A 14,068-nucleotide genomic window follows, 5' to 3' on the forward strand; every position below is an offset into this window, starting at 1 on the left:
CAGCAGTGATGTATTCTGCTTCGAGCTCATCGTCGGCAATGTGCTCTTCTAGTGCATCGTTAAGTTTCAAGAGCTCGTTGTTGCTAGCAGACAGACGGTCAAAAATACCTGAAAGCTTGGGCTTTCACGGTTGGATCCATAAGCAGGAACCAAGATTCCTGCAGAATCTTCGTATTCTGTGCTCGTCGAGCCGACCGCTTGGTCTTGAGGCGATCCATCTGACTAGCTCTTGATAGAGGTCTGGTCTCCACGACGATCATGAACGATGCGTTATCCAGTCAGTCCTCGCCGCCCGCAGCGCGAAGCGGTAGAGTAGAAGGTTCTTGGAGACGTGCGATGAAGGTAACGAGTCCGCACGGAGGCTTTCGGCACCAAAATGTAGAAAACCAACGATACGGGAAGAAACCAGACAGAGAGCTCATCGTTCCAACTTCTTCTTCTCTTCGCAGTGCCCGCCTGCGCGCGTTTATTGGTCTTTTTCTACACGTTTTCCTCCAACAAAGCTCCACATTTTCAGTATATTAATGTTACAGCTGTAACGAGGAAGATCGTTCGAGCGTCGCTGCGGCCGCATGGATCCTGAAGTGAGGAAGACAGAGACCAAAGGATCTATGTTGCTGCCTTCCTCGCGCTGGCGCTTGGCGGGAACTGCTCGGCTGCTCTCTGCGCTGGACCCGACGTGATTGGGCTTCCCGCGGACTGTCATTGAACCCCGCAGCACAGCGAATTATTTACAGATGCGCACACGACAATTTATATTTGCGTGTTATCCGTGCCATGTCTTCTATGATGTTGGAAAAATGTCACAGTTTCGCCCTAAGGGCGAAGCAATGAATGCGATAGCAACACAGCAATGTCATACGAAGTAAGGTGAGCGGCTTTGGTAGCAACAACACGCAGAACTGTTGTCGACGCCATCGGCGTTTTGCCCGCGTTAGCTCAAAATGCGTGCGGCGTTGGTGACTGTTGCTGGAGCCTCTGATATAAATAGGCACTTAGTGCCGCAGCTAAACGTCGCCTCCCTTCCCTCCCCCTCCCCCACGGCCTCTCGCGCGTCCGAAGAAGGCGCGTTTGCTCTACATATATGGTGATTGTAAAGGAGAAAAGAGACGCCTACTTCTGCAGCCCTTAAGCGAGCACGGCGCAGAACGCGCGTTTGTTCTCCGCCGTGCGTTCACTCCCCGTGAAAGACGCGCCCCTCGCGCCCTTTCACTCGCACATACAGCGTTCGGCGCGCGGCGACGATTTCATCTCCAAATGACGTCATACGGAACCTCACGGCGACGGCGACGGCGACGGCGACGCCGACGGCGACGGCGACGCCGACGGCAGAAATCTGCTTTTGAGTGTCCATATAATTGCTATCGCAATAATAAAGTGATTGATTGATTGATGGATGTTTCTATCGCTAAGCTTGTGCAGTTTAATTCTGGCATACCTGACGAATATTAAACGGATGTCGTCGTGGTAGGTGGTTATTCTGTTAGGTCCCCGATAATTACCATCGCCTTATCGTTATGCCAAAGTCAATACAAAATGTTTACATTGCGCTTCTTTCTGCAATACTGCACAGCCAGGAACAGATGAGGGAGGTACTCTCATTGTCAGTGCATTGTCATGGAGTGTTCTGCGATCTGAGGAAAGTGTCCTGAAGAAGTACGTCCATCACCTAAAGAAGGATGGACACACATGGACCGGCTACGCCGCCCAGTCATGCAAAAAGAAGACCTCATCACTCTAAATGTTTGTTTTCTAACGGGACGCTCTGCCAGGCCGAATGGTGAGCTTTATATATTGTCACGAGCGGCGATCCTGTGGTCGGTGCTTGGACGATGACGACGACGACGGGTGGTTTTTCTGGTGTGCACGCGCTCCCCTGAACGATTGCTGCAGCGTTGTGCGCCTTACCCTGTAAATATATCCATTCTATATATATTCTCCCCGTAACATCTTTGGTGGACGTGCGGGGTACGCTCGCTACAACACCGGGAACTGGATCTTCGCAGCGGACGGCGCGTTGCTGCCACCACAATGACCGACCAAGCGACCCAGTGTGACCAAGACCCGTCACCGGTCATTCTCTTGCACCCTCGTGATCCCGGGACATTCAACGGCACCAGCGGCGTGGACGTCGATGCATGGCTGGCAATGTATGAGCGCGTCAGCCGCACTAACAAGTGGGACCCGACCATAATGCTGGCGAATCTCATCTTCTATTTGCGCGGCACTGCGCTACTCTGGTTCGAGACGCATGAGGCAGATCTGACGAGTTGGGACGTCTGTAAGCAGAAATTACGCGATCTATTTGGGAGACCTATCGCACGACAACTAGCGGCCAAGCAGGAGCTCGCAGTTCGTGCTCAGACGTCTACGGAGCCGTACATCTCGTATATTCAGGACGTGTTGTCTCTGTGCAACAAGGTCGACAAGGACATGCCTGAAGTGGACAAAGTGGGCCACGTACTGAAAGGCATAGCCGACGACGCATTCAATCTGCTACTGTGTAAGAACTGCTCAACGGTAGAGTCGGTCATCGCTGAATGTCGTCGTTTTGAGCTGGCCAAAAGTCAACGTATCACTCACCGCTTCGACCGACTTCCTAATACGGCTGCCACGTCCTCCTGCGAAGGTTTAGCCACGCTTCGGCAAGCGCAAGCTCCAGAAAACGTCACCAGGATCGTCCGACGAGAACTCGAGGCCATGGCACCCGTTACACCTCATGACGGTATGCAAAGCAACAACCTGGCTCCGATTTCGCTAATTCAGGCCGTGGTTCGCCAAGAGGTCGCGAATATGGGCATTTTACCCACCTTTGATAACGGTCATACTGCTACCAACCCGGTCGCCCCTGTCATCGCTGCTGCAAGACCGAACACGACCTTCAGGCCACGTTATCGAAATCCAGCCGATTGGCGCACACCTGATGACCGGCCCATCTGCTTCACGTGCTCTCGGATTGGACACATCGCCCGCCATTGCCGCAGCCGCTGGCCCACGTCCTATCGCCCAAACACTTACAATCGCCCGGACCATGCACCATATGCCCCGTCGTTCCGTCCTGAGGCCTCGAGTGCTGAACGTCCTCCTAGGGAAAACCGGATCAGCCGCTCACCATCGCCCCAGCGCCGTCAGTCCCGCTCGCCCCAACCTCGCCGCTCTCGGTCTCCCTTTGGCCGCCTCTCGGAAAACTAGCCAGTGCAGCCCCCGGAGGTGACGCTGCATTTACGACCCGGCCTGAAAATCCTCTGATTGTCCCTTATACCCGATGCAACCTTCTTGAAGTTCTGGTTGATGGTGTGGCAGTTACCGCTCTTGTTGATACCGGCGCACAAATTTCTGTAATGAGCTCGAGCCTCCGGCGCCGCCTCCAGAAAGTCCTGACGCCCGCGACTTCACCTACCGTCCGAGTAGCCGACGGGAGTACACCTGCCGTACTTGGAATGTGCACTGCACGCATCACTATTTCTGGTCACCACACATCTGTTCTTTTTGCTGTTCTAGAACAGTGCCCCCATGACCTCATCTTGGGAATCGACTTTCTGTCCACTCACGCTGCCCTTATCGACTGCTCCGCGGGCCTTCTCCGGCTAGAACTTCCTTCGTGCCCCGACAACGTTGATGCCGGCCCACCCCGGCTACGCTCCGTCGACTTTCTTCGACTGCCTCCGCAAGCCGCAATATACGTCCAGCTGTCAGCCTTTCCGCCCCTACCCGACGGCGACTACGTTGCCTGCCCTATTCCTGAGGTCGCCATGACACGCAACGTCGCGCTACCCTATACGGTGGTGACAGTTAGAAACAACGGCACCGCCTTTCCCATCCTCAATTTTGGCTACTCGACGCAAGTTCTTCCTCGCGGCATATCACTCGCTCATCTGACCCCATTGGCCGGCCACACGGTTTCTGCCTTGACCACAGAACCTCCACCGGATTTTTCACCGCCGTCATCGCAGTCAGGTTCGTCCTGCGACCACTTCGCCCGCATGATATCAGGAGACCTCGCTCCGGCACAGTCCGCTGCCCTTCGCCGCGTGCTGGTTTCCTACCGGGATATCTTTGACTTTGGCGACCGTCCTTTGGGCCAGACTTCCGTCGTCACCCACCGCATTCATACCGGCGATGCGAGTCCTATTCACCGACGGCCTTACCGTGTGTCAGCTCCGCAGCGTGCTGTCATCCAACAGGAAGTGGAGAAAATGCTGGGCAAAGGCATAATTGAACCCTCATGCAGTCCTTGGGCCTCTCCCGTCGTACTCGTGAAAAAGAAGGACAATAGCTGGAGATTCTGTGTAGACTACCGCCACCTTAACCAGATTACCAAGAAGGATGTGTATCCTCTCCCGCGTATTGATGACGAGCTGGACTGCTTGCACGGCGCCAGATATTTCTCTTCCATCGACCTGCGCTCAGGATACTGGCAAATCGCTGTGGACGACCAAGACCGCGAGAAGACCGCCTTCGTGACTCCTGATGGCCTCTATCAATTTAAAGTGATGCCTTTTGGCCTATGTAACGCCCCTGCTACTTTCGAGCGCATGATGGACTCTCTTCTTCGAGGCATCAAGTGGTCCATATGCCTTTGCTACCTGGACGATGTTATCGTTTTTTCGACTACGTTTGAGAGCCATCTCACTCGCCTGTCCACCGTCCTTGATGTTTTTCGCCGCGCTCGTCTTCAGCTTAACTCGTCGAAATGTCGCTTTGGGCACCGTCAAATCTGCGTTCTCGGCCACCTTGTTGACGCTGCAGGCGTGCAGCCAGACCCTGACAAAGTCCGCGCGGTTAGTCAGTTCCCTACTCCACGGTCGGCCAAGGATGTCCGCAGTTTTCTTGGCCTGTGTTCATACTTCCGTCGTTTTGTCCAGAACTTCGCGGAAGTGGCCCGCCCTCTAACTGGCCTACTCAAGAAGGACGTCGTTTTCACTTGGGGTCGTGACCAAGCGGACGCCTTTTCATCGCTCGTTGCCATCCTAACGAACTCACCTGTTCTAGCACATTTCGACCCGTCAGCCAGCACGGACGTTCGTACCGACGCCAGTGGCCACGGTATAGGCGCCGTCCTTGCACAACAGCAGCACGGCCTCCACCGCGTGGTCGCCTATGCAAGCCGCCTTCTGTCGCCATCGGAGCAAAATTACTCTATCACAGAACGCGAGTGCTTAGCACTCGTCTGGGCCATCGCAAAATTCCGTCCGTACCTGTATGGCAGGCACTTTTCAGTTATTACAGACCACCATGCGCTTTGCTGGCTCTCCTCGCTCAAGGATCCCACTGGTCGCCTTGGCCGTTGGGCACTCCGCTTGCAAGAGTACTCATTTTCTGTTTTCTACAAATCTGGACGGCTTCACCAAGACGCTGACTGCTTGTCACGATACCCGGTCGATCCCCCTGATACACTGGAAGATGAATCTGACACCTTTGTTCTGGCCATTACAGACTTCGCCCACATAGCTGACGAACAGCGCCGCGACTCATCTTTGCGGCCTATTATAGACGGTCTCAACTCGCCACACCCTGACCCTTCCCTACGGATGTTTGCGCTCCACAATGACACCTTACACCGCTACAACGCCCGGCCTGACGGCGCTGAGCTCTTGCTTGTTGTCCCCGCGCATCTTCGCTCTACTGTTTTGCGCCAGCTTCACGATGCACCGACGGCCGGACACCTAGGCGTGTCACGCACGTATGATCGCATCCGTAGGCGCTTCTTTTGGCCTGGTCTCTACCGTTCTGTGCGACAGTACGTTGCGGCTTGTGACCACTGCCAGCGACGCAAGACTCCTGCCCTACTGCCTGCTGGCAGCCTTCAGCCCCTCGACATCCCTGATGAACCATTTTTCCGGGTGGGACTCGATCTTCTAGGGCCTTTTCCCATGTCAACCACTGGCAATCGATGGGTTGCAGTCGCTACTGACTACGCAACGCGGTACGCTGTTACACGAGCACTTCCCACCAGCTGTGCTACTGATGTAGCCGATTTCCTTCTTCACGACGTCATCCTGCGCCACGGTGCTCCTCGTCAGTTAATCACGGACCGCGGCCGCTGCTTCCTGTCTAAAGTGGTCGACGACATTCTTCGTTCTTGCAAGACCAATCACAAGTTCACCACTGCGTACCATCCACAGACAAACGGCCTTACTGAACGCCTCAACCGTACTCTCACAGATATGCTTGCTATGTACGTGTCTGAGGACCACCGAGACTGGGACATTAACTTGCCTTTTGTGACCTTCGCCTACAACTCTTCTCGTCACGACACAGCTGGCTATTCACCTTTTTATCTACTGTTTGGCTACGACCCACCATTACCTATGGACACCATACTTCATGCTCACGCAGACACATCCTCTGCCTATGCTCGTGATGCTCTTGCCCGTGCTGACATCGCCCGTCAGGTTGCCCGCGATCGCTTGTCGGCTTCACAGGTCAAACAAAAATGTCTCTATGACCGCCGACACCGGGAGGTGAACTTCCCTCCAGGATCGCTCGTCTTGCTGTGGTTCCCGTCACGTCGCGTTGGCCTATGCGAAAAACTTCTCTCCCGTTATGCTGGCCCTTACCGCGTCGTACGCAAAGTCACTAATGTCACCTATGAAATCGCTCCGCTAAATCCTACGTCGGCCTCTGCAACAATCGCGAGTGACATAGTCCATGTCTCGCGTCTAAAACCGTACCACTCTCAGCCCGGGCCCTAATTGCACCGGGACGGTGCTTCTGCCGCCGGCGGGTAATGTCACGAGCGGCGATCCTGTGGTCGGTGCTTGGACGATGACGACGACGACGGGTGGTTTTTCTGGTGTGCACGCGCTCCCCTGAACGATTGCTGCAGCGTTGTGCGCCTTACCCTGTAAATATATCCATTCTATATATATTCTCCCCGTAACAATATATAACACTTTAAATAAATGCTCATGTCGAGCGTTTGTTTCCGGCGGTGGGGAGCGAATATCCTTCGATCTTGCGGGCCCCAAGACCGATTTCTCACGTGGTAGCCGGCACGCGGCGAGAGAGAGTGGCGGATGAACCGCGGCGAGTGGGGAGAGTTGAACCGTCGAGGTGAGCGGCACGTGTACGCGAGGTTAGGTGAAGTTGTGGCCTGAGTTCTCTTAGCCGGGGTCCCGTGGATGCGGCCCGAGTGCTTCGGCAACTGTGTGCGGCGACGAACCCAGTAGCTCGGCGCCATCGAACATGCGACTCGATCCTCCGCAGATAAGCCTACGTGCTCAGCAGCTCTGAGACCTTCCGTCGGGACTTTTTTAAATGCTTAAGCATTTCTATGCTTATCCAGCAAGAAAACTGCCCGTCCATCAGTCCGTCCGTGCCTCCGCCCGTCCTTCCCGTAAGACGAGAGTTTTGAAGATATGGGCCCGCGCATCTCTCTTCAACGGGAAGCGGCGAAAACACAGCGTGGTACTATCAGCAGTCGGCGCTCTCTGTCCGCTTCGCAGATCGCTTTCAAGATACGCTCCGCGCGGCCGTGACAGAGTACGTTTGATCGGTCCGTGCCACCGCCGGAGCACTTTGATCAAGGTTTATAATGGTTTGCCACGGATGGAAAAGACGCTAAAGAGCGATAATGGCTTTTGATGATCGGAACGTCATCAGCGCACATGGCGCCAAGACCTGCAGTACATTGCTTGTGTTATCAATGCACCTTGCTCCGCCGTCCGCACCAGTTCGTGTCGCCTCGGCGCTGTCGTTTGTACTGGCCGGATCAAGTGTCATAACACTGATAATGACACCGGGAAGCGCGGAGATGAGCAAGTGGCACAATGCTTACGCGTATTTATACAACTCCTATATATGCAGCAGTTTCTGCGTGAATGTTTCTAATCTGTTTTAATCATGTGTTTATGTGAACTCCCACGTAGTTTTTCTTGAATGGGCTTTTATAACAGTTTGTATCGCGTGTATTGCCGCTTTTATTTTTCACTTGTGGCGCGTTGATTTTCTACTAATTATTGATAACAGTCGTAACTCCCCAGGGGTGAGTCTGTACGCGTCCCGGGCGCGTATTACTTAGTATGGGTAACCCCTCGTCGGCCGGCTAGGCTTACCTAGTTTGTGTATAGTTTGTGGACTGTGTCTTCATATCCTCTGGTGTGATTTTGGTTTAATCAAACGGCTTTGTTCTTCATCGGCCACCTCTCGTCTCGACCCCTGTTGCACGGGTGATAAGGCGTGGGCATTATCGCCGGTCAACCAGTCGAACCACCTGTAAACTCACGCGGGGCGGGTTTGTTGTCTTCCCATCCTCCTCCGGAATGGAAAGTCTGGTAAGGTAAGCGCCAATACTTGACAATGACGCACGCCAGATGTTGTCGTGACTATCAACCTAATAATCTTAAAGTTATTAAATGATCACTAGGCAGTGCTAGGCTTTGCTCACTAGTGAATAGAAATAACGTTTTCTACTAGGGTATCGGTTGAAGAGACCCCAAACAAAGCGTTCTTTCTGACGGTGGCTTTCCCTTCTTCCGCGATCATCCGATGTATGCAAGCTGGTACCATCGCGAAGAGTGTCTATTATTCAACCGCTTCTTCATGGCTTTGACTTCACGCATTCTCTGTCTTCTCTTTCTCCCATAATATCTCCTTTCCGCGCTGTTGCATGTCAGTGCAAAATTAATCGTGGCAGCTTTTGCAATGATTTTGCGGGCGCTAGCGAGTAATTACAGCCGTCCAGAGGTCATTGTGTCGACGGCCAGGGAGTTCTCTCTGGAAAGAGATCGCCGACGCCTCTCCCGGGGCCTTACTATGTACAGCTGCAGTGGAAAAAGATTACCACAAGCGTCCTATGACCGGAGCAGGGAAATTGCGCTACGCTGCGCTACGCTGCGCTCTTGTTCCCGTGCCACAGGTATCTAAAGTTCCAGATGACTCATGTTTCAAAAAGGGAGTGCCTGGCACTCTCGTGCTAGAGAACAGCGTCGCACACCGCCGTTTATCGGCTTGGGCGATGGGTCACTTGTGCTAATCTTTTTCCGCTGCAGCTGTACAATATACACGTTCTCAAACGCCTCCAGACGCGGCTTGAAGGCTTTAAAGCGGCGTGCAAGACAGCCACAGCAGCAGCAGTAGCAGTGGAAAAGCCGAGGAAGAAGCAAAAAAAGCTTCGCCCTAAAAGCCTCTTACAAACACAGACGAGCCCAACAATCGGAGCTGAATTGTCCGAGGGTAGAAGAACACGTCAACGTGTTAAAAGGGAAAGTTGGGAGAAGTACATCTCCGGTATAAATTCTTACACAAACACAGACGAGCCCAACAATCGGAGATGAATTGTCCGAGGGTAGAAGGACACGTCAACGTGTTAAAAGGGAAAGTTGGGAGAAGTACATCTCCGGTATAAATTCTTACACGGATGAGATCAAAGTGTGGAATCGAGGAAATAATAAAAAAGGCCGGGAGGTACATCCACTCCCCTTAATAAGTACTCAAGGTGAGAGCCTGGAAGAGCAGGCAGGTTGTCTGGGCCAACCAACACTTTGAATATATCTCTAGTGCGTCCCACTACACATAAACACTTCTCAGGTTCAAAGAGCGCACAGAGTGAAAGCCGCTTGATCGAAAATGCGCGAAATGAAGATTAAAACCACCAATTCAGCCTAGTTGAACTTAAAGCTTCTCTCACTTGTTGCAACAACTCGGCGCCAGGCGGCGATCGTGTCATGTATGAAATGATTAAGTTCCTGCATCCTGAAACCCTGAAGACACTCCTGCATCTTTTCAATTCCATGTAGGCGGCTGGGTATATCCCGTCCTCGTGGGATGAAGCTAGAGTCATCCCCGTGCTTAAACAATTGGAAGACCCGTCCCTAGCCAGCAGCTACAGGCCAATAGGACTAACAAGCTGTGTCTGCAAGCTGCTCGAAAAAATGATAAACCAGCACTAAATATGGTCCCCAGAAAATAACAAAATACTCGACACCTTCCAGTGCGTATTTCCAGAATGTATGTCTAAACAGACCACCTCGTCCGCATTGAGGCATACATTAGAGATGCTTTCATACATAAGCAGTTCGGTCTGTCTTTTTTTCTAGACCTAGAAAAAGCTTACGACACCACATGGCTCTTCGGAATTCTCCGAGATCTTTTGACGATGGGAGTCCGTGGCAACATGCTAAAGACCATCGAAAGTTACCTCCATAATCGCACATTTCGCGTAAGGATGGGCAGAGCTTTGCAACTACCGTGACTACGTGCCAAAACGAACACAAAGAAACATTGCGTATTATCCAGAAACAGCTTTGTCTAGGCCCTTCACCCAAGAGACCGGCGTGCCGAAGGGGGGTGGGCTTAGCTGCACACTGTTTATTGTAAAAATGAATTCCCTGCATACAGTGAGCCCACACACAATGTTTTATTCTGTTTATGTCGACGATGTGGAGATAGGCTTCAAGTCATGTAATATTGCCATCTGCGAACGACAAGTGCAGCTTGGAATGAACAGGTTGTCCAAATGGGCCGATGAAAATAGTTTTAAAGTGAACTCCCAGAAGAGCACTTGCGTACTCTTTACAAACAAGAGAGGCATAACGCCAGTCCCAAGTAATGAAATCAAAGGAGGTGCGCTCTCTGTGAGCAGCGAGCGTAAGTTTCTAGGAATCGTTTTAGATTCCAAGCTGACGTTTATTCCTTATCTTAAATATCTGAGGGTAAAATGCCTGAAGACAATGGACCCTTTAATGCTTCTGTCACGTACGACTTGGGGTAGTGATAGAAAGTATCTGCTTAACTTGTATAACAGTCTTTTCCGCTCGCGCCTTGATTGGGAGCTATAATTTATAAATCCGCAACGCCAAGTGCATTAAAAATTCTAGACCCCGTTCACCATCTGGGTATCCGCCTCGCCACCGGAGTTCTTCGAACAAGTCCGATCCAGAGCCTCTATGTAGAGCAGAATCAGTGGTAACTTCATCGCCAGCGGTCGTATACCAGTTTTACATATTTTCTGAGAGTACGCACGAATATTGAACATCCTTCTTATTCAACCATAAACGACATGACGGCTGCCACACTCTTCCATAACCGACCGGCAGCGAGAAAGCCGTTCTCCTTGCTTGTGAGGAATCTTAGTGAGGAAATGGGTGTTCTGCTGCTTGAAGAATGTTCCATGGCTCCAGCGAAACTGTTGCCACCGTGGCAGTGGCAGTTCATAGATTGTGACACATCGTTCGTAGAGGTCACTAAATACGCGCCAGAAGCACATATTAGAATGCATTTTCTAGAACTCCAACCCAAGTATTCGTGTACCGAGGTTTACACAGACACTTCTAAGTCACATGCCGGGGGCTCTTATGCAGCCGTCGGCCCATCCTTTTCGCAATCCGGTGTACTCTACCCGGAAACAAGTATCCTTACGGCTGAGGCCTGTGCACTATTGTCGGCTGTGAAGTAGATAAGGAAATCAAAACTTCAAAAAGAGTCATATTTACAGACTCCCAGAGTCGTAAAAGCTGTGGAGTCACCTTGTAAACAGAAAAATCCTGTACTCATTGAGCTCTATTCCGTTCTGTGTACATCATATATATCTAACCAGCATGTTATTATATGCTGGGTGCCTGGCCATAGAGGCATCGAGGGCAATGTGCTAGCAGACCAAATGGCCACAACAATTACATCGCAAGCCACCCCTACTGCTGCTGTTCCTGCCACAGACCTGAAGCCTTTCTTACGAAAGAAACTGCGAAGCCACTGACAACGCTTGTGGGACGCAGAAACAAATAACAAGCTTCACGTGATTAAGCCACAAATAGGTTTCTGGTCCTCTATAGCGAAAACGCGACGAATTGATGTCTTGTTCTGCCGACTGCGTGTAGGGCACACATTTGGTATCCATAATTACCTACTCACTGGCAACGAACCTCCACTGTGTGGAAGATGTGGTGAAATGCTCACCGTCCTCCACGTACTTGTCGAGTGTAAGAAAGCAGAAACCGAACGGAAAAAGCACTTTGCGCAAGCCTTTCGTTACCACATCCAAATGCATACAACGTTGTTTCTGGGCTCAGAACCATTTTTTAATGCGAAACAGTTCTAAACTACCTAAATGATGTAGTGCTACATGTTATTAGCCCAGGAATGTCGTAGCGCACCCTCTCACCAGAGGGTGCTCCTACGATAAGATTTTATGTAGAGCACACGCCTCCATACCCTTGCGTTAAAGGCCCTCGTGAGGCGGTAGTGCTAGTTCCGTACTCGTAAATTTTATTATGGTGGTGCTATAACTTATCTTTTATAGTCACAGCACACCTCACTGTCATGTTCATTATTTTAATACCTATCTATTTTACGCACTTTTACAGCGACTGATTTTTAGGCCCTTTTACAGCCATGTAACATCTACCTATTGCAATCCATCTGCCCATTGCATTGACGTATCACCACATCACCACTTGCATGGCGCTCTTTGGCCATATATGGCCCTTGCGCCACTAAACACAACATATCAATCATTCAATCAATCAATCAATCAATCAATCAATTAATCAATCAGGTTAACTATTTTCCCAGGCCGTGTGCCTATTCAAAAGCAAGTAGAGGCCGAGTAGCAGAAAGAACTCGTCTGGGGTGTTGGAAGTGTTTCTCCACCAGCCGCAACCAGATTTCTGGGGGGGGGGGGGGGGGGAGGGGGTGATAAGCGTTTCTTCATCGTAGACGCGAACAGACACTGCTGGAACATCGCTTTGTCTGATCGTAGGCCCAGAAGGCAGCGCAGGCCCTTTTGTGCTTTCTGAAAACGACGAGCTTGTGCTAGCGCACACATTCAGCCCCTTACCGCAGTGAGCCAACTAGATACTTTTCTGGTTAACATCCCTGCCTTCTGTCTTCTTTTTCTCTCTAAGTGAAGAATGCCTCAAAGACAGATGACGAACTGCAATCACTAAAAATTGTAGATTTGCAATCCTTTAGATGACGTTTTCCTTTCTCTAGTTTTCTTTAGCACTTATTCAAACGCGTACATCAAAGTTCGTCACACTTGTAACTATACCTGTAAAATTCACAACTCTAGGGATGTGTTCTTGAATGGTCATTGTTCGTTGTACGTTCTCGTATTGTGGTTATAACTTCGTGAGACCCGAATACAACTATGGGACATAATCGCTCTTCAAGGTGGTTTTTAATGTCTACTGTTGGGTAACGAACTTGTAAAATTTGTTTTTTTTATTTATACAAGACGGTTATATGCCAAAAGCTGACTCCATGTACGGGAAAAAATAACTGCCTCCATCATCTCGTCATGTTTGCTACGATAAAATCTGCATTTAATTGCCTAAACGCACAGATGAAGTTGGAACTACGAGTAGTACATGGCCATGTTTCTGCCGCGTCTAGTATATTCACACAATCTTAGTGATTTCGAAACACACCTCAAGATTTCTTTCCACCGTCTTGGACGACACAGATGTCTAGATCAATTTAATGTCAAATTTCTCGATAGTAGATGACAAGAATATGAGTAAATAACTCCTTCACAGTTGCACATGCACCGTACTTCGTACCCAGAATGAATACTTTGCGTGATCACTTCCGAGTGAACTTATAAAAAAAAGGTTGAAGGCAATGTGCCATGTATTGTACGAGTGGTCTTAGTAGGATAATGCGATGCGTGGCGTGACAGCTCTGCTGCTTTTCGTGTACAGCTGTCCTTATGTTTTTCTTCTGTAATTTTTTTCGCACATGGGCTAAAATGATATTTTGCACTGTGGCGGTAGCTGTATCGCGACTCGTGAATTGTTCGCAATAACGCTTCCTTAGGCGCTCTTTGTGTTGCCATAGCTTTATTCGTTCCGTAGAGATTTTGCTTTTTGCACACGTCGTAACAGAGGAGCCGCCAGTGCCGAGAGGAGGCTCCAACACTTACTCTGTGAGACAATAGTGCACTACGTCGAAGGGTACGCAAAAGTCCGCTGGTCTCTAAGCAAGCGCCTCGCGCGACATTGCGACCGTTCTCTACGAATGGTACTACGCCAGTAGTATTGTTGCTATATTTTACGCCCCCCTCCCTTTACACAATGCCCTACGGGCCTGTAAGGTACTTCAAATAAATAAGTAAATAAATAAATAA

This window comes from Dermacentor silvarum, chromosome 1 (genome assembly GCF_013339745.2).
Source record: "Dermacentor silvarum isolate Dsil-2018 chromosome 1, BIME_Dsil_1.4, whole genome shotgun sequence".
Lineage (NCBI taxonomy): Eukaryota > Metazoa > Arthropoda > Arachnida > Ixodida > Ixodidae > Dermacentor > Dermacentor silvarum.